A 21,969-nucleotide genomic window follows, 5' to 3' on the forward strand; every position below is an offset into this window, starting at 1 on the left:
CTCAATTATATTGTATTCTAGAAAAGACAGAATCATGAAGACATTTAAAGATCAGTGGTTGACAAAAGCTATTTAAAAGGAAAAATAATTATCAACTTAAGTTTTAAACTATTTAATAATATTCCATAACATGAATATTATGTAACTACTGAAGTCATTCTCCAATTGATGGAAATTTGTATTTTTGTTAAGAGTAAGGCTGTAAGAAAATTCATTTTTCACAATTGTTCTAACCTTAGACTTAAATTATTAAAAGTAGAAATTGGCCCAGAGACTGAGAAATTTTGGAATTTGATACTGATTGACAAATGCTCTCTGAAACCTGATGCCAACATTTAATTCTACTAATAGAATATGAAAGTTAATTTTTCCCTGAAACTACACTGACATTGAGCACTATTATTACTTTTTTGATCTTTACCAAACCAATGGTGGTAGACACATAAATCATTATAAATATTTGCATGTTTCTTATTGTGCAGATGAAATATTCTTCATATGTTTATAGGTCATTTGTATTTTTTCAATAATTGCTAGTTTATATACTTGTCATTTTTCTGCTGAGTGGTTTGTCTCTGATTATTAAATAAGAATAAGTGATTGAACTAAGTATCCAAATTAAAATGTTAAAAAAAAGATGAAAACAAAAAGAATAAGACAAATCTTCAAAAGAGGGAGAAAAATAATAATAAAGTAATAATATTTGTAATTTATAATAAATATTAAAGCATTAAAAGAATTTTATTTTATACATATAAAATAAATATACATGGATGTTTATTTTATAAAAATGTTAAAATAATAATAATAAAAATGTTTAAAAAATAATAATTGTATAAAATAATTATACAAATAGACTAAATAATTACAAGAATTTTTAAATACTACTGAGGTTATAATCATAGACATATAAAAGATTAAATATAAAAACACACTGTACACTATCCCATGCTAATACATTTGAAAATCAGGGTGAAATATCTTTTTTAGAAGATTGTAAATTACTGGAACTGATTTGAGAAGAGATTAATAACATGGAAGAACATTATAAAATTTGTCTAAAGTACCCAAAGAAATGTTTCATGGACATCTATTTCCTGGGTAATATTTTTAAATGAGTGAAAAATAATATCGATGTATTTATTTAAAAAGTTTTTGCTTTTTTTCTGAGACATGTAATGCATTATAGGAAATATATTTGAATTTTAAAAAAGATTACTGCTAGAATTATGAATATTGCTTAAGAAATTTAAAAGTCAATTTTCTTTGCTGGCCCTTAGTAATACAAGCTCTAATCACTTCCATTTATTCAAAAAGTACACATGGTTGGATAAATAAATGGAATCTATTGGAAACTATAGATGTTGGCTTCATTCTGTGTGTGTCTCTAGGAAGTAATTTTATTAAAATTGTCATACTTTATTTGCAAAGGTAAATTTGCAATGATGATTAGTTTTAAGTGAGGTCCTCAGCCCAGGTAGTTTTATGGATGAAGTCTATCAAACCTTCAAAAAATGACAATGCCAAGTGCAATATGAAGTTCTAGAACATAGACAATCCCAGCTTTCCCATTAATATTATACAGCTCTCAAAACCCTAAAATGCAATTAGATTTGAAAAAGCCCAACAGGAAATGTAAAGACCCATCTCAACTAGAGTAAATAGTGACTCATCATATTGTGAGTAAATAGTGTTTTGAAAGAAATAAAGAGTTGTTTGATATAAGAATAGCGACTAATATAATTAACTATATTAATACAATTTTTAAAGGGATCTTTTCATTGGTTTAAGAAAAAAACAACAAGTTATTAGGGACACTTGGGTGGCTCAATCAATTAAATCTCTTACTTCAGCTCTGGTCATAATCTCAGGGTCCTGGAATTGAGCCATGCATTGGGCTCCCTGCTCAGCAAGGATTCTGCTTCTCCCTCTCTCTCTCTGCCCCTCTCCCTGCTTGTGCTCCCTCTCTCTCACAAAAGAATAAATAAAATCTTAAAAACAAAAAGCAGGGGGCACCTGGGTGGCTCAGTGGTCCAGCATTAGCCTTAGGCTCAGGCCTTGACCCTGGGGTCCTGGGATAGAGTCCCACATTGGGCTCCCTGCGTGGAGCCTGCTTCTCCCTCTGCCTGTGTCTCTGTGCCACCCCCCAACCTCTGTCTCTCATGAATAAATAAATAGAATCTTAAAAAAAAAAAAAGGAAGAAAGAAGAAAGAAAGAAAGAAAGAAAGAAAGAAAGAAAGAAAGAAAGAAAGAAAGAAAGAAAGAAAGAAAAGAAAGAAAGAAAGAAAGAAAGAAAGAAAGAAAGAAAGAAAGAAAGAAAGAAAGAAAGAAAGAAAGAAAAAAAGAAAGAAAAGAGGCATGACTCTACTGATTTTATGACCTAAAAATACATTAAAAGGAAAACATGATAATCAAGGAAATAGCCAAGTATAAAAATTAATCAGTGCTAGCCATTTACAAAACATAATGAAAAGTATTCCCACAATAGCTAAAAAGCTATATAATATAAAAAAATAAGGAAAATATGCAAATTCATAATAACATTTCAAACTTTTAATTATGGATATCAAATAATACTTGAGTAAATGCAAATGCAAAACTGTACCACATCTCTAGGAGGTGAGAGTTAATTTTGTAAAATATCTATTTTTTATGAAAACTTATACATACACCATAATTTATAATCAATATGTCACTATTTTTGCTGTGTTGTTGTTTTTAAATCATTTTGAGTTTTAATTTTGGTGCAATGTTGAGCACTTGTAATACAATCAAATTTCATTTAGAAAAATATTTTTTTGGAATATTTAAGACAATTTTTAAAATTTAAGACAATTTTGAACCCAAATGAGAAATAGAGGCAATATAAAAAATTAATAAATAGCTATAAAATTACAATAGAATGTGTCAAATAGATGAGTGGTTTAATTTGACATGTTGAAAATCTAGAAGAAAATAAAAGCATAATACTTAGTACTTATTAAGCAGTAGCTATGTGCTAGACAATTTTCTAAGGGCTTTATATACAATTACAATTTATTCTACACTACAACCCTTAGAAATAAGTCCTAGTATTATCATTCTCATTATCAAAGGGGAAAAATGAGACATCTTAAGTAATAATTTGTCTTTCTATACATTATATTATGCAATCTCTAAATGCTTACGAAAATTGTAATCTAAAATCAGTGGAACACAGATAATCATTATAAATGATACAAAAATAATGGGTAAATAAATAATGTGATATGCCTTATTCCTTATTCCTTATTAATTATATGTTTATAAAGGGGCAGGATGGTGGAAGAGTAGGGTTCCCAGGACACCTGTCCCCACCAAATTACCTAGACAACCTTCAAATCGTCCTGAAAATCTACGAATTCGGCCTGAGATTTAAAGAGAGACCAGCTGGAATGCTACAGTGAGAAGAGCTCGCGCTTCTATCACGGTAGGAAGAGGGGGAAAAAGAAATAAAGAAACAAAAGGCCTCCAAGGGGGAGGGGCCCCGCGAGGAGCCGGGCTGAGGCCGGGGCGAGTGTCCCCAGGACAGGAGAGCCCCGTCCCGGAGGAGCAGGAGCTGCACCGACCTTCCCGGGCGGAAAGGGGCTCGCGGGGAGGTGGAGCAGGACCCAGGAGGGCGGGGATGCCCTCGGGCTCCCTGGGACAGTAACAGACACCTGCGCCCCGGGAGAGTGCGCCGAGCTCCCTAAGGGCTGCAGCGCGCACGGCGGGACCCGGAGCAGCTCGGGGGGGCTCGGGGGCGGCTCCACGGAGGGGGCTGCGGGGCGGGAGCAGCTCGGGGGGCTCGGGGGCGGCTCCGCGGAGGGGGGGGGGGCTGCGGGGCGGGAGCGCGAATCCAACAGCGCAGGCCCTGGAGCACAGGGCGCCGGGACACAGCCCAGGATCCGGCCTCCCCCTGGGACAGGCAGAGGCCGGGAGGCCCCAGGACAGCGAGGACGCTCCTGCCCCGAGCTGAGCAGATCAGCGGCCCCGCCCGGAGCCTCCAGGCCCTGCAGACGGAGTTCCTGCCGGAGCTGAATCCAGGGCTCCAGAGCTGGCCCCGCCACTGGGGCTGTTCCTCCCGGGGCCTCACGGGGTAAACAACCCCCACTGAGCCCTGCACCAGGCAGGGGCAGAGCAGCTCCCCGAAGTGCTCACACCTGAAAATCAGCACAACAGGCCCCTCCCCCAGGAGACCAGCTGAGGGACAAGTTCCAGGGGAATTCAAGGGACTTAAAGTACACAGAATCAGAAGATACTCCCCCGTGGTTTTCGTTTGTTTATTTCTTTTGTGTTTGGTTTTTTTTGGGGGGGCAGGGTTGCTTTTTGATTTGTTTCCTTCACCCACCCTTTTTTTCCTCCTTTCTTTTTTTCTTCTTTTTTCCTTTTATCTTCCTCTTTTCTTTTTTTTTTTTTCTCATTTCTTACCTTCTTTCTCTCCTCTCTTTTTCTCCTTTTCCCAATACAACTTGTTTTTGGCCACTCTGCACTAAGCAAAATGACTAGAAGGAAAACGTCACCTCAAAAGAAAGAATCAGAAACAGTCCTCTCTCCCACAGAGTTACAAAATCTGGATTACAATTCAATGACAGAAAACCAATTCAGAAGCACTATTATACAGCTACTGGTGGCTCTAGAAAAAAGCATAAAGGACTCAAGAGACTTCATGACTGCAGAATTTAGATCCAATCAGGCAGAAATTAAAAATCAACTGAATGAGATGCAATCCAAACTAGAAGTCCTAATAACAAGGGTTAATGAGGTGAAAGAACGAGTGAGTGACATAGAAGACAAGTGGATGGCAAAGAGGGAAACTGAGGAAAAAAGAGACAATTAAAATATCATGAGGATCGATTAAGGGAAATAAACGACAGCCTGAGGAAGAAAAACCTACGTTTAATTGGGGTTCCCGAGGGCGCCGAAAGGGCCAGAGGGCCAGAATATGTATTTGAACAAATCATAGCTGAAAACATTCCTAATCTGGGAAAGGAAACAGGCATTCAGATCCAGGAAATAGTTCCCCCCTAAAATCAATAAAAACCGTTCAACACCTCGACGTTTAATAGGTAAGCTTGCAAATTCCAAAGATAAAGAGAAAATCCTTAAAGCAGCAAGAGACAAGAAATCCCTGATTTTATGGGGACGAGTATTAGGGTAACAGCAGACCTCTCCACAGAGACCTGGCAGGCCAGAAAGGGCTGGCAGGATATATTCAGGGTCCTAAATGAGAAGAACATGCAACCAAGAATACTTTATCCAGCAAGGCTCTCATTCAGAATGGAAGAAGAGATAAAGAGCTTCCAAGACAGGCAGGAACTGAAAGAATATGTGACCTCCAAACCAGCTCTGAAAGAAATTTTAAGGGGGACTCTTAAAATTCCCCATTAAGAAGAAGTTCAGTGGAACAATCCACAGAAACAAGGACTGAATAGATATCATGATGACACTAAACTCATCTATCAATAGTAACCCTGAACGTGAACGGGCTTAATGACCCCAACAAAAGGCGCAGGGTTTCAGACTGGATAAAAAAGCAGGACCCATCTATTTGCTGTCTACAAGAGACTCATTTTAGACAGAAGGACACCTACAGCCTGAAAATAAAAGGTTGGAGAACCATTTGCCATTCGAATGGTCCTCAAAAGAAAGCAGGGGTAGCCATCCTTATATCAGATAAACTAAAATTTACCCCTAAGACTGTAGTGAGAGATGAAGAGGGACACTATCTCATACTTAAAGGATCTATCCAACAAGAGGACTTAACAATCCTCAATATATATGCCCCGAATGTGGGAGCTGACAAATATATCAATCAATTAATAAGCAAAGTGAAGAAATACTTAGATAATAATACTTATACTTGGTGACTTCAATCTAGCACTTTCTACACTCAATAGGTCTCCTAAGCACAACATCTCCAAAGAAACGAGAGCTTTAAATGATACACTGGACCAGATGGATTTCACAGATATCTAAAGAACTTTATTTTATTTTTTTTTTATTTTTTTTACATATCATGAATTTTCTTTTTTTTTTAATTTATTTTTTATTGGTATTCAATTTACTAACATACAGAATAACCCCCAGTGCCCGTCACCCATTCACTCCCACCCCCCGCCCTCCTCCCCTTCTACCACCCCTAGTTCGTTTCCCAGAGTTAGCAGTTTTACGTTCTGTCTCCCTTTCTGATATTTCCCACACATTTTCTCCCTTCCCTTATATTCCCTTTCACTATTATTTATATTCCCCAAATGAATGAGAACATATAATGTTTGTCCTTCTCCGACTGACTTACTTCACTCAGCATAATACCCTCCAGTTCCATCCACGTTGAAGCAAATGGTGGGTATTTGTCGTTTCTAATGACTGAGGAATATTCCATTGTATACATAGACCACATCTTCTTTATCCATTCATCTTTCGTTGGACACTGAGGTTCCTTCCACAGTTTGGCTATCGTGGCCATTGCTGCTATAAACATCGGGGTGCAGGTGTCCCGGCATTTCATTGCATTTGTATCTTTGGGGTAAATCCCCAACAGTGCAATTGCTGGGTTGTAGAGCAGGTATATTTTTAACTGTTTGAGGAACCTCCACACAGTTTTCCAGAGTGGCTGCACCAGTTCACATTCCCACCAACAGTGGAAGAGGGTTCCCTTTTCTCCGCATCCCCTCCAACATTTGTTGTTTCCTGCCTTGTTAATTTTCCCCATTCTCACTGGTGTGAGGTGGTATCTCATTGTGGTTTTGATTTGTATTTCCCTGATGGCAAGTGATGCGGAGCATTTCCTCATGTGCTTGTTGGTCATGTGTAGGTCTTCTTTGGTAAAATCTCTGTTCATGTCTTTTGCCCATTTCATGATTGGATTGTTTGTTTCTTTGCTGTTGAGTTTAATAAGTTCTTTATAGATCTTGGAAACTAGCCCTTTATCTGATGCGTCATTTGCAAATATCTTCTCCCATTCTGTAGGTTGTCTTTGAGTTTTGTTGACTGTATCCTTTGCTGTGCAAAAGCTTCTTATCTTGATGAAGTCCCAATAGTTCATTTTTACTTTTGTTTCTTTTGCCTTCGTGGATGTATCTTGCAAGAAGTTACTATGGCCGAGTTCAAAAAGGGTGTTGCCTGTGTTCTCCTCTAGGATTTTGATGGAATCTTGTCCCACATTTAGATCTTTCATCCATTTTGAGTTTATCTTTGTGTATGGTGCAAGAGAGTAGTCTAGTTTCATTCTTCTGCATGTGGATGTCCAATTTTCCCAGCACCATTTATTGAAGAGACTGTCTTTCTTCCAATGGATAGTCTTTCCTCCTTTATCGAATATTAGTTGCCCATAAAGTTCAGGGTCTACTTCTGGATTCTCTATTCTGTTCCACTGATCTATGTGTCTGTTTTTGTGCCAGTACCACACTGTCTTGATGACCACAGCTTTGTAGTACAACCTGAAATCTGGCATTGTGATGCCCCCAGATACGGTTTTCTTTTTTAAAATTCCCCTGGCTATTCGGGGTCTTTTCTGATTCCACACAAATCGTAAAATAATTTGTTCTAACTCTCTGAAGAAAGTCCATGGTATTTTGATAGGGATTGCATTAAACGTGTATATTGCCCTGGGTAACATTGACTTTTTCACAATATTAATTCTGCCAATCCATGAGCATGGAATATTTTTCCATCTCTTTGTGTCTTCCTCAATTTCTTTCAGAAGTGTTCTGTAGTTTTTAGGGTATAGATCCTTTACATCTTTGGTTAGGTTTATTCCTAGGTATCTTATGCTTTTGGGTGCAACTGTAAATGGGATTGACTCCTTAATTTCTCTTTCTTCAGTCTCATTGTTAGTGTATAGAAATGCCACTGACTTCTGGGCATTGATTTTGTATCCTGCCACGCTACCGAATTGCTGTATGAGTTCTAGCAATCTTGGGGTGGAGACTTTTGGGTTTTCTATGTAGAGTATCATGTCATCGGCGAAGAGGGAGAGTTTGACTTCTTCTTTGCCAATTTGAATGCCTTTAATGTCTTTTTGTTGTCTGATTACTGAGGCTAGGACTTCCAGTACTATGTTGAACAGCAGTGGTGAGAGTGGACATCCCTGTCTTGTTCCTGATCTTAGGGGAAAGGCTCCCAGTGCTTCCCCATTGAGAATGATATTTGCTGTGGGCTTTTCATAGATGGCTTTTAAGATGTCGAGGAATGTTCCCTCTATCCCTACACTCTGAAGAGTTTTGATCAGGAATGGATGCTGTATTTTGTCAAATGCTTTCTCTGCATCCAATGAGAGGATCATATGGTTCTTGGTTTTTCTCTTGCTGATATGATGAATCACATTGATTGTTTTACGGGTGTTGAACCAGCCTTGTGTCCCAGGGATAAATCCTACTTGGTCATGGTGAATAATTTTCTTAATGTACTGTTGGATCCTATTGGCCAGTATCTTGTTGAGAATTTTTGCATCCATGTTCATCAGGGATATTGGTCTGTAATTCTCCTTTTTGGTGGGGTCTTTGTCTGGTTTTGGAATTAAGGTGATGCTGGCCTCATAGAACGCATTTGGAAGTACTCCATCTCTTTCTATCTTTCCAAACAGCTTTAGGAGAATAGGTATGGTTTCTTTTTTAAACGTTTGATAAAATTCCCCTGGGAAGCCATCTGGCCCTGGACTCTTGTGTCTTGGGAGGTTTTTGATGACTGCTTCAATTTCCTCCCTGGTTATTGGCCTGTTCATGTTTTCTATTTCTTCCTGTTCCAGTTTTGGTAGTTTGTGGCTTCCCAGGAATGCGTCCATTCCTTCTAGATTGCCTAATTTATTGGCGTATAGCTGTTCATAATATGTTTTTAAAATCGTTTGTATTTCCTTGGTGTTGGTAGTGATCTCTCCTTTCTCATTCATGATTTTATTAATTTGAGTCTTCTCTCTCTTCTTTTTAATAAGGCTGGCTAATGGTTTATCTATCTTATTAATTCTTTCAAAGAACCAACTCCTGGTTCTGTTGATCTGTTCCACAGTTCTTCTGGTCTCAATTTCGTTGAGTTCTGCTCGAATCTTTATTAACTCCCTTCTTCTCTTGGGTGTAGGATCTATTTGCTGTTTTTTCTCTAGCTCCTTTATGTGTAAGGTTAGCTTTTGTATTTGAGTTCTTTCCAGTTTTTGAATGGATGCTTTTATTGCGATGTATTTCCCCCTTAGGACTGCTTTTGCTGCATCCCAAAGATTTTGAATGGTTGTATCTTCATTCTCATTAGTTTCCATGAATCTTTTTAATTCTTCCTTAATTTCCTGGTTGACCCTTTCATCTTTTAGCAGGATGGTCTTTAACCTCCATGTGCTTGAAGTCCTTCCAAACTTCTTGTTGTGATTTAGTTCTAATTTCAAGGCATTATGGTCTGAGAATATGCAGGGGACCATCCCAATCTTTTGGTATCGGTTCAGACCCAATTTGTGACCCAATATGTGGTCTATTCTGGAGAAAGTTCCATGTGCGCTTGAGAAGAATGTGTATTCAGTTGAGTTTGGATGTAAAGTTCTGTAGATATCTGTGAAATCCATCTGGTCCAGTGTATCATTTAAAGCTCTCGTTTCTTTGGAGATGTTGTGCTTAGAAGACCTATCGAGTATAGAAAGAGCTAGATTGAAGTCTCCAAGTATAAGTGTATTATTTCTAAGTATTTCTTCACTTTGGTTAATAATTGATTCATATATTTGTCAGCTCCCACATTCGGGGCATATATATTGAGGATTGTTAAGTCCTCTTGTTGAATAGATCCTTTAAGTATGATATAGTGTCCCTCTTCATCTCTCACTACAGTCTTTGGGGTAAATTTTAGTTTATCTGATATAAGGATGGCTACCCCTGCTTTCTTTTGAGGACCATTCGAATGGTAAATGGTTCTCCAACCTTTTATTTTCAGGCTGTAGGTGTCCTTCTGTCTAAAATGAGTCTCTTGTAGACAGCAAATAGATGGGTCCTGCTTTTTTATCCAGTCTGAAACCCTGCGCCTTTTGATGGGGTCATTAAGCCCGTTCACATTCAGAGTTACTCTTGAGAGATATGAGTTTAGTGTCATCATGATATCTATTCAGTCCTTGTTTTTGTGGACTGTTCCACTGAACTTCTTCTTAAAGGGGAATTTTAAGAGTCCCCTTAAAATTTCTTGCAGAGCTGGTTTGGAGGTCACATATTCTTTTAGTTGCTGCCTGTCTTGGAAGCTCTTTATCTCTCCTTCCATTTTGAATGAGAGCCTTGCTGGATAAAGTATTCTTGGTTGCATGTTCTTCTCATTGAGGACCCTAAATATATCCTGCCAGCCCTTTCTGGCCTGCCAGGTCTCTGTGGAGAGGTCTGCTGTTACCCTAATACTCCTCCCCATAAAAGTCAGGGATTTCTTGTCTCTTGCTGCTTTAAGGATCTTCTCATTATCTTTGGAATTTGCAAGCTTCACTATTAGATGTCAACGTGTTGAACGGTTTTTATTGATTTTAGGGGGGAACTCTCTATTTCCTGGATCTGAATGCCTGTTTCCCTTCCCAGATTAGGAAAGTGTTCAGCTAGAATTTGTTCAAATACATATTCTGGCCCTCTGGCCCTTTTGGCGCCCTCGGGAACCCCAATTAAACGTAGGTTTTTCTTTCTCAGGCTGTCGTTTATTTCCCTTAATCTATCTTCATGGTCTTTTAATTGTTTGTCTCTTTTTTCCTCAGTTTCCCTCTTTGCTATCAACTTGTCTTCTATGTCACTCACTCGTTCTTCCACCTCGTTAACCCTCGTCGTTAGGACTTCTAGTTTGGATTGCATCTCATTCAGTTGATTTTTAATTTCTGCCTGATTGGATCTAAATTCTGCAGTCATGAAGTCTCTTGAGTCCTTTATACTTTTTTCTAGAGCCACCAGTAGCTGTATAATACTGCTTCTGAATTGGCTTTCTGACATTGAATTGTAATCCAGATTTTGTAACTCTGTGGGAGAGAGGACTGTTTCTGATTCTTTCTTTTGAGGTGAGGTTTTCCTTCTAGGCATTTTGCTCAGTGCAGAGTGGCCAAAAGCAAGTTGTATTGGGAAAAGGAGAAAAAGAGAGGAGAGAAAGAAGGAAAGAAAAGAGAAAGAGAAAAAAACGGGAAGAAAAAAAAAGAAAAAAAAAAGAAGAAAAAGAGAAAGAAAAAGAAAGGAGAAAAAAGGGGGTGGGGGAAGGAAACAAATCAAAAAGCAAAAAAAAAAAAAAAAAAAAAAAAAAGAACCACGGGGAGTATCTTCTGATTCTGTGTACTTTAAGTCCCTTGGCTTCTCCTGGAAGTTGTCAGTCTAGCTGGTGTTCTGGGGGAGGGGCCTGTTGTGTTGATTTTCAGGTGTTAGCAGTTGGGGGAGCTGCTGTGCCCCTGCCTGGTGCAGGGCTCAGTGGGGGTTGTTTACCCCGTGAGGCCGCAGGAGGAACAACCGCAGTGGCGGGGCAGCTCTGGAAACCTGCATTCAGCTCCGGCAGGAACTCCGTCTGCAGGGCCTGGAGGCTCCGGGGCGGGCCGCGGATCTGCTCAGCTGGGGCAGGAGCGTCCTTGCTTTCCTGGGCCCTCCCGGCCTCTGCCTGTCCCGGGGGAGGCGGGATCCTGAGTGTGTCCCGGTGCCCAGTGCTCCGGAGCCTGCGCTGTTGGATTCGCGCTCCCGCCCCGCAGCCCCCTCCGCGGAGCCGCCCCCGAGCCCCCCGAGCTGCTCCGGGTCCCGCCGTGCGCGCTGCAGCCCTTAGGGAGCTCGGCGCACTCTCCCGGGGCGCAGGTGTCTGTTAGTGTCCCCGGGAGCCCGAGCGCATCCCCGCCCTCCTGGGTCCTGCTCCAGCTCCCCGCGAGCCCCTTTCCGCCCGGGAAGGTCGGTGCAGCTCCTGCTCCTCCGGGACGGGGCTCTCCTGTCCTGGGGACACTCGCCCCGGCCTCAGCCCGGCTCCTCGCGGGGCCCCTCCCCCTTGGAGGCCTTTGTTTCTTTATTTCTTTTCCCCGTCTTCCTACCTTGATAGAAGCGCGAACTCTTCTCACTGTAGCATTCCAGGTGTTCTCTCTTTAATTCTCAGGCCGAATTCATAGATTTTCAGGATAATTTGAAGGTTTTCTAGGTAATTTGGTGGAGACAGGTGATTTGGGGACCCTACTCTTCCGCCATCTTGCTCCTCCCCTCCTCTAAAGAACTTTACATCCAAACTCAACTGAATACACATTCTTCTCAAGTGCACATGGAACTTTCTCCAGAATAGACCACATACTGGGTCACAAATCGGGTCTGAACCGATACCAAAAGATTGGGATCGTCCCCTGCATATTCTCAGTCCATAAAGCCTTGAAATTAGAACTAAATCACAACAAGAAGTTTGGAAGGACTTCAAGCACATGGAGGTTAAAGACCATCCTGCTAAAAGATGAAAGGGTCAACCAGGATATTAAGGAAGAATTAAAAAGATTCATGGAAACTAATGAGAATGATGATACAACCATTCAAAATCTTTGGGATGCAGCAAAAGCAGTCCTAAGGGGGAAATACATCGCAATACAAGCATCCATTCAAAAACTGGAAGAACTCAAATACAAAAGCTAACCTTACACATAAAAGAGCTAGAGAAAAAACAACAAATAGATCCTACACCCAGCAGAACAAGAGAGTTAATTAAAATTCCAGCAGAACTCAACGAAATCGAGACCAGAAGAACTGTGGAACAGATCAACAGAACCAGGAGTTGGTTCTTTGAAAGAATTAATAAGATAGATAAACCATTAGCCAGCCTTATTAAAAAGAAGAAAGAGAAGACTCAAATTAATAAAATCATGAATGAGAAAGGAGAGATCACTACCAACACCAAGGAAATACAAACGATTTTAAAAACATATTATGAACAGCTATACGCCAATAAATTAGGCAGTCTAGGAGAAATGGACGCATTCCTGGGAAGCAACAAACTACCAAAACTGGAACAGGAAGAAATAGAAAACATGAACAGGCCAATAACCAGGGAGGAAATTGAAGCAGTCATCAAAAACCTCCCAAGACACAAGAGTCCAGGGCCAGATGGCTTCCCAGGGGAATTTTATCAAACGTTTAAAGAAGAAACCATACCTATTCTCCTAAAGCTGTTTGGAAAGATAGAAAGAGATGGAGTACTTCCAAATGCGTTCTATGAGGCCAGCATCACCTTAATTCCAAAACCAGACAAAGACCCCACCAAAAAGGAGAATTACAGACCAATATCCCTGATGAACATGGATGCAAAAATTCTCAACAAGATACTAGCCAGTAGGATCCAATAGCACATTAAGAAAATTATTCACCATGACCAAGTAGGATTTATCCCTGGGACACAAGGCTGGTTCAACACCCGTAAAACAATCAATGTGATTCATCATATCAGCAAGAGAAAAACCAAGAATCATATGATCCTCTCATTAGATGCAAAGAAAGCATTTGACAAAATACAGCATCCATTCCTGATCAAAACTCTTCAGAGTGTAGGGATAGAGGGAACATTCCTCGACATCTTAAAAGCCATCTATGAAAAGCCCACAGCAAATATCATTCTCAATGGGGAAGCACTGGGAGCCTTTCCCCTAAGATCAGGAACAAGACAGGGATGTCTACTCTCACCACTGCTATTCAACATAGTACTGGAAGTCCTAGCCTCAGCAATCAGACAACAAAAAGACATTAAAGGCATTCAAATTGGCAAAGAAGAAGTCAAACTCTCCCTCTTCGCCGATGACATGATACTCTACATAGAAAACCCAAAAGCTCCACCCCAAGATTGCTAGAACTCATACAGCAATTCGGTAGCGTGGCAGGATACAAAATCAATGCCCAGAAGTCAGTGGCATTTCTATACACTAACAATGAGACTGAAGAAAGAGAAATTAAGGAGTCAATCCCATTTACAATCGCACCCAAAAGCATAAGATACCTAGGAATAAACCTAACCAAAGAGGTAAAGGATCTATACCCTAAAAACTACAGAACACTTCTGAAAGAAATTGAGGAAGACACAAAGAGATGGAAAAATATTCCATGCTCATGGATTGGCAGAATTAATATTGTGAAAATGTTACCCAGGGCGATTTACACGTTTAATGCAATCCCTATCAAAATACCATGGACTTTCTTCAGAGAGTTAGAGCAAATTATTTTAAGATTTTTGTGGAATCAGAAAAGACCCCGAATAGCCAGGGGAACTTTATGGTCAACTAATATTCGATATAGGAGGAAAGACTATCCATTGGAAGAAAGACAGTCTCTTCAATAAATGCTGCTGGGAAAATTGGACATCCATATGCAGAAGAATGAAACTAGACCGCTCTCTTTCACCATACACAAAGATAAACTCAAAATGGATGAAAGATCTAAATGTGAGACAAGATTCCATCAAAATCCTAGAGGAGAACACAGGCAACACCCTTTTTGAACTCGGCCACAAGATACATGATATATCCACGAAGGCAAAAGAAACAAAAGCAAAAATGAACTATTGGGACTTCATCAAGATAAGAAGCTTTTGCACAGCAAAGGATACAGTCAACAAAACTAAAAGACAACCTACAGAATGGGAGAAGATATTTGCAAAGGACGTATCAGATAAAGGGCTAGTTTCCAAGATCTATAAAGAACTTATTAAACTCAACAGCAAAGAAACAAACAATCCAATCATGAAATGGGCAAAAGACATGAACAGAAATCTCACAGATGAAGACATAGACGTGGCGAACATGCACATGAGAAAATGCTCTGCATCACTTGCCATCAGGGAAATACAAATCAAAACCACAATGAGATACCACCTCACACCAGTGAGAATGCGGAAAATTAACAAGGCAGGAAACCACAAATGTTGGAGAGGATGCGGAGAAAAGGGAACCCTCTTGCACTGTGGGTGGGAATGTGAACTGGTGCAGCCACTCTGCAAAACTGTGTGGAGGTTCCTCAAAGAGTTAAAAATAGACCTACCCTACGTCCCAGCAATTGCACTGCTGGGGATTTACCCCAAAGATTCAGATGCAATGAAACGCCGGGACACCTGCACCCCGGTGTTTCTAGCAGCAATGGCCACAATAGCCAAACTGTGGAAGGAGCCTCAGTGTCCATCGAAAGGTGAATCGATAAAGATGTGATCTATGTATACAATGGAATGTTACTGAGCCATTAGAAATTACAAATACCTACCATGTGCTTCAACGTGGATGGAACTGGAGGGTGTTATGCTGAGTGAAGTAAGTCATTCGGAGACAGACAAACATTATATGTTCTCATTCATTTGGGGAATATAAATAATAGTGAAAGGGAATAGAAGGGAAGGGAGAAGAAATGTGTGGGAAATATCAGAAAGGGAGACAGAACATAAAGACTCCTAACTCTGGGAAACGAACTAGGGGTGGTAGAAGGGGAGGAGAGTGGGGGGGGGGAGGTGAATGGGTGACGGGCACTGAGGGGGGCACTTGAAGGGATGAGAACTGGGTGTTATTCTGTATGTTGGTAAATTGAACACCAATAAAAAATAAATTTATTTTAAAAAATTAAAAAAAATAAAAGTGAAAAAATTATATGTTTATAAACATATTAATAAAATAATGTTCCTTATTCCTTATTTTATAAAAATATATTATTGATATAATTAAGATCTAAATGTAACTATATGGTTTCACAAATAAAATGTGGAATTGAAGAAACAAAACAAATGTCAAAGAAAAAAAAGAGACAAACAAAAAAACAGACTCAAGTACAGAGAACAAACTAGCAGTTTCCAGAGGGGATACAGAATTGTTGAATCATATTGTACAACTGAAACCAACATTTTTTATTAATTATACTTCAATAAAAAGATAAATTTTTAAAAAATGTAATTAAAAAAGTAAATTTTGAAGTGGAGAAGTCTTGGAGTTTCTAAGCATGAAAAGAGCAGAAATTGCAAATAAATATATTGAAAAACCTGATTATAAGAATGATATGATTTTCTGTATAAGGGATATTGATAAACCCAATGGAAAAGGCACCAGTAAAAGAATCAGAAAGTTACTTGAGGAAGATATTCTTCCACATCTGCCTTGCTTCTAATCAGTTCTTAAATGACTTACATTTACATATAAACAGTCAGGCAAGGATCACTAGACCCTTAAGGAAAGACTATAAACTGTTAGAAAACAAAACAAAACTAAACTAAAATAAACAAGCATAAGTAGTTTGAAAAAAAAGCCAGGACAATTGAAGGAAAAATTTTAAAATGCTACACTTAATACCTTCTCAATGATGGGATGTTGCATCCTTGAAAAAGAAGAGGATATTACAAAAAGCAAACAACATGAAAGATCTCTAGAAAAGTTTTCCTTTATGGACAAAATACTTAATGAAATGGTGACATTTTAAATTTGTGGAAATTTGGGCAGCCCTGGTGGCTTAGCAGTTTAGCGCCGCCTACAGCCCAGGGCGTGATCTTGGAGAGCTGGTATTGAGTCCCACATCAGGCTCCTGCAGGGAGCCTGCTTCTCCCTCTGCTGTGTCTCTGCTTCTTTCTCTTTCTCCTCTCTGTGTATTCTCATGAATAAATAAATAATCTTAAAAAAAAAAATTGTGGAAATTTAAATAAAATGAGAATCCTCCCTCCAATAAAACAAAAGAGATAATGGAAAATCAGCCAGAAAGTATGATATCAAAGTAAGCTACCCTGTCCCTCAAAAAGAGAGAAAAACTATAGGAAGAATTTATAAACATATTAATGAAATTACCTTAAAGAACTGAGAGAAATGAACTTCCACATTGAAAACTTTCATGAGCACAATAAATAAAAACAACTAGCAGCAAGACATGCTATTGAAAAACTTCAGAAGCCTGGATTAAAAACAAGGTTTTAATGTTCCAATAAAGAAAAATAACAAGCCACATGCAAAAGTATTAGAATCATAATGCCACCATATCTCTTAAAATAAACAATGGGTGTTGGAGAAAAAACGTGCAAAAAATTGAAAATTCAAGAGTAAAAGTAGGAGACATCTTTTCAAAAAGTAGTAAGCAAAATGGTAAAGTTCTCAAAATGTGATTTTTAAAGTAATCTCAAAAATTGACAAGTAAATTGAAAGAAGGTAATAAAAAGATGGACATGAAAACTAGGGAAGCTATTGATAAAGGAAAAAGATATATAGGCAACTACTCTTAGGAAGATATGCTGCATCATCACAAAAGATTAAACCAAGTAACAATAGCAATAATACTGATGCCAACAAAACAAGACTTGAAGCTGCAAAATAAAACGTGTGATTATTTGGGGTCTTAGGGATGGCAATCCAGGAGACGCAGATTCTGTAACTGAGCTAATGTAGAAGTCCCTCCATGGTGAGTTGTAGATAGCAACTACACCAAGTGGAGTTGTCACACAAAGGAAACTATTTGCAGTAAATAAGACCACAGGGAATAACTTCCCAACCCCTAACTTGGTAAGCAGGGGTCAGTGAGTTCTTATTACTTAGGGTTTAGGATGAATATTCAGAAAAGGGAGCTTGGTCATCACATGCAAGCCTGACATAAGGTTATGCAGGTATACTTATAAAACATGCCTGTATATGCATCCTATGTTATGTTAATGAAATTCGTGCTCCTCATAGAGCAAAGACTTTAACATTATAATGAACCAGAGGTAACTGTGGACAAGGGGAAGGCACTTTGTGGTAGCTCCCACAGGCAGTATAAACTAGATGTGGTCTTGGGCTCCTTATCTTCTGATAAGGAGTGTAGGGCCTTGCTTACTTTTGAAACAGTACTGGGAATTTTACTACTGCTTTGTTGTCTTTGATATGGTTAGGCTATTTCCTGGCCTGATAGAGACTGTTGGTTTTTTCTGTTCCCTTTGTTTCCTTAAAATCCTTAACTACTGAGGTTTTTGTATTTCTTGAAATTCTGACATCTCCTAGGAAGGTCTGCAGGAAGTGTGCTTGGCCAAGTAGAGCCAAGCATAGAGCATGGAAAATAGCTGGGCACCTAAAATGACGTTTTACAGGTAGATCTAGTCTTTCTTTCTGAGGACTCCTAACTAACTCTTTCTGCTTACAATTTGATCAAAATTGAAAGTCTGTTCCAGAGAGACGAAGGAAGTTAGAGTTTATAAGGAGCAAAGAAGGAACCTACATCATTTGTTTTGAATAAAATGCGATTGGTGCTTGGCGTTAGTTACAGTTACACTCATCTATATGTGATTGGTTGTCAGGGCTAGTGTTAAGCATTTATGTACAGTCCATTTATGTACATTTTAACATGCAGCAGATGTCTTGACTTTCAGCTGAGTTCAGCCAAGATTCTGAGATTTTGAAATAGAAGATGTGCATAGGTCCAATTTCCTCAATGTCCTCCTGACTCCATTTTAAATAACCGTCTTAACAAACCTTACTCTATCCATTATGGCTAAGAAATAAAAAAAAAAATTCCAAAATAAAATTGCCCCACAACAATAGTAGAGTATAAGGCTTAAAAAGTATCTAGTTTTGATTGAAGCCAGAAGATAGAGGACCAGAAAGTTCCCAGGGCAGGATTGAGAGCAACAAGAAATGCAACTGAGTGATCAATTGATGTTGAGACCATCTTGAAAAGAATTTGTTGAATGAATGAAGGGAAGGGAAAGTGTAGGAGGAATTTGAGGATAATGTAAAAAATACGAATCCTCAGTGTCCGTGTTAGGAAGTCACTACATCATCTATACCACTGAAAATCATGAGATAGTACCCTAAGAATCTGTTTAGAAGTATGAAAGGAATACTAGAATAAATCGCTAAAATGTTAGGAAAAATTATAAGAGTTAGAAGTAATGTTGGATACAAGACCACTTTATTTTCATTTTCAGCTTTGTGATACTTTCTGTTTTACTCTTTAAACTACAGTTGTCTAGTAATTTCATAAAATAAAATTGAATTTTCTGTACATTAAATAATTGCTTAATGAAAGCTTAAAAAACAAATAGTGAACCAAGAAAAATGGCTAACAAACAATAAGCAGTGTTTAAGGTCATTAATACACATTGTTTATCTAAAAATTAAGATCACAACAAGAAAATGAAAAATAAGACCCAGAAGGGCAATTTGTAAAGAAAAAAAATAAAAATAAAGCAAACGCAAACAATGTCCAATTTGAACTGCCAGTTAAGGAGATTCTCTGTCATTTTCTTTTTAAGATTTTTATTTATTTATTTATTCATGAGAGACACACGGAGAGAGGCAGACACAGGCAGAGGGAGAAGCAGGCTTCATGCAGGGAGTCTGATGTAGGACTCCATCCTGGAACTCTAGGATCATGCTCTGAGCCAAAGGCAGATAGACGCTCAACTGCTGAGCTACCCAACCATCCCTCTGTTATTTTTATACAACATCTTTTAAAAGTTTGTTTGTTTGTTTGTTTGTTTGTTTGTTTGGAAAGATTTCTTTTATATAGCAGATGACTGCTGATTAGAGTTTGAATACTATTTTTGTAGAGCAATTGTGGCAAAATTTATTAAAATATTTTAGACATGTATATTCTTTTTAATATGGTCATTCTAATTCTAACAATGTATACTAAGAAAATGAGAAAGGCTGTATATCATAGTAAATGATGAAAGGTATTTGCATTGCACCTAGCTATCTCATGGTCACGCTTTTAACCTTAGATCCATAAAATAATCTAAATGGCCAGTGATGTGAATTAGTTAATATATTATAAAACATTCCAGATAATATATCAACATGCAAATATGTTTGTATATTTGTGAAAGAACTTCAGAAAGTACTATTTTTCATATCATTTTGCTAAATTTCTGTCATCATCCATACCTCTGTTTTTTATAGCAGTGGAGAATCTGCTTTTTGCTGCTTCTAACACAGCTTCCATTCCCTAAGAGTTTCATTATAACCCATTCTCCATGATCTTGATCTTCTATGGCTCAGTTTCTCCACAGAGTCAACCTCTAGAACCCTGGAAGAAGAAGATATGGAGAGATGTGAATGAGCTAACTATTTGTAAGTAACTTAGGTGACTTCTCTACTATTCGGTTTGTGTGCTCTGTCTCTGCCTTCCAGGAGACCTAGCATGTCAGAGGATAAGGCTTTCTCTACTCCTGCAGGAAGATCACCTTTTCTCCATTGCCTCTGGTATAGTCACTTCAGTTTTAACTTCTTTCACTTAGATGCCAGTCCCCTCTCCTTTGCCTCCTTCTCATCCTATCCTTTCACATTCATGTTTTTCCTTCTCTTATTCTTGCTGCCTTTGCCTGATTATATCTCTTTGTATTTCATTTTCATAATTTAATTCATTTTGGAAAGAAACAAAGACAGCCATCATGTATTCGGTCCTTTGTGTGTAGCGGGAAATACAGTAAGTCCTTTTCAAAGTGGGAGTGGATGTTACTGGACAAATGATTTACAAAAGGCTAGGAAAGAGTCGGTCATATGAGATTCTTTAGCCTTCTTTTTCTTCCTCCACCTGGGACCAGGAGCAGCATTGTATCTTATCACACAGGAACTCATCTGCCCCATACACTCATGGCCAGCTCATTGTACGAAGGGCATCTCTGCATGTTCACTGGTTAAGTCACACTTTTCTCACAGCCCATTATTTCATACCAGGTTTAGGGAAATTCTTGGGTTTTGATCATGCCACTCTAAACAAGGAGGCATTGGACTTGCCAATCAGGGAATATTTAGTTTGAAAGACTTAGGATCCTTGGGTGCCTCAATGGTTTAGTGCCTGCGTTCGGCCCAGGGCATGGTCCTGGAGTCCCGTCCCGGGATTGAGTCCCACATCAGGCTCCCTGCATGGAGCCTGCTTCTCCCTCTGCCTGTGTCTCTGCCTCTGTGTGTGTGTGTGTCTCTCATGAATAAATAAAAATCTTTTAAAAAAATTTAAAAAGAAGAAAAACTCTTAATAATTTGAACTGTGTGATTCTGTATATAAAAAAAATATATGGATAGCTTGCTTGAAAATATATGTAAGGTACGTTATGTAGGATAGTGTCATGTAGGTTTATGCTTTAGTGTAAGTAACAGACATTTCCAGTGCTCCACTCAGTTCCTTTGGATAGGATTCCTTTATTACTATAGCACACCCCAGCTTGACTAACAAAAGCTAGCCCCTCGATTCTTGTTCAGAGGACTGCCATGAGGCTGCTATAGCCCTTTTTTCCTAAATGTGTAGAGAGCCAGAGGCACCTGAGGATTTCATCTTCTCACTGGCCCTCTGAAAATAACTGTTGTTATGGAACTATGGAAACCCAGTTCCTTTGCCTTGGATGAGGATACCTCTGAGTTATAACTTATGTCCCTAAATGTACCTATGAAATCAGCCTGTAGCCATCTTCCATGGAATTTTACCTGAGATTATACCCTTGACTGCCTCCTTGTGCTTCCTTGTCTGGCTCCCTGACTTACTTACATGTGTCTCCGGGTAGCACTTAATATATCATGTGCATACAAGTTTTAATATATCATGATTACTGGTTCCTAAGAATTGGACCTGAGACATAAAACATTCATTTTATTTCATGTCTTAATTTTATGTGATAGAGTATATGTTAGTTTTAAAATAAAATTGCACTCTGCATCAACCTTCTCTATAACTCAAAGTACTTCTGATGACATGACATCTAATGAGTTTTGAGGGAAGACAGTTTTCTATTGCAAAATTCTAACCTTAATGAGTAAAATGAGTTTTGAGAGAAGACAGTTTTCTATTGGAAGATTCTAACCTTAAGAAAGTCAACAAAAATACATTATCAGATGTACAAACATTCAGAGAATATGGCAGCTGTGTATTATTCTTTGAAAACTTTCCTGAAGTCATAAACTATTATTCTATGAAATAAATAAAAACAAGAATTGAAAACTCTAAAATAGTAGATAAATTTTAAGACCTATCTTTTGTGCTGATTACAAAACAAAAACAAAAAACAGATAAAATGTTTTGATGACCAACATATTTTAAGTGCTACTTCATACCAGGCAGATACTGCTACAT

The sequence above is a fragment of the Canis lupus genome, chromosome 23, assembly GCF_011100685.1.
Source record: "Canis lupus familiaris isolate Mischka breed German Shepherd chromosome 23, alternate assembly UU_Cfam_GSD_1.0, whole genome shotgun sequence".
Lineage (NCBI taxonomy): Eukaryota > Metazoa > Chordata > Mammalia > Carnivora > Canidae > Canis > Canis lupus.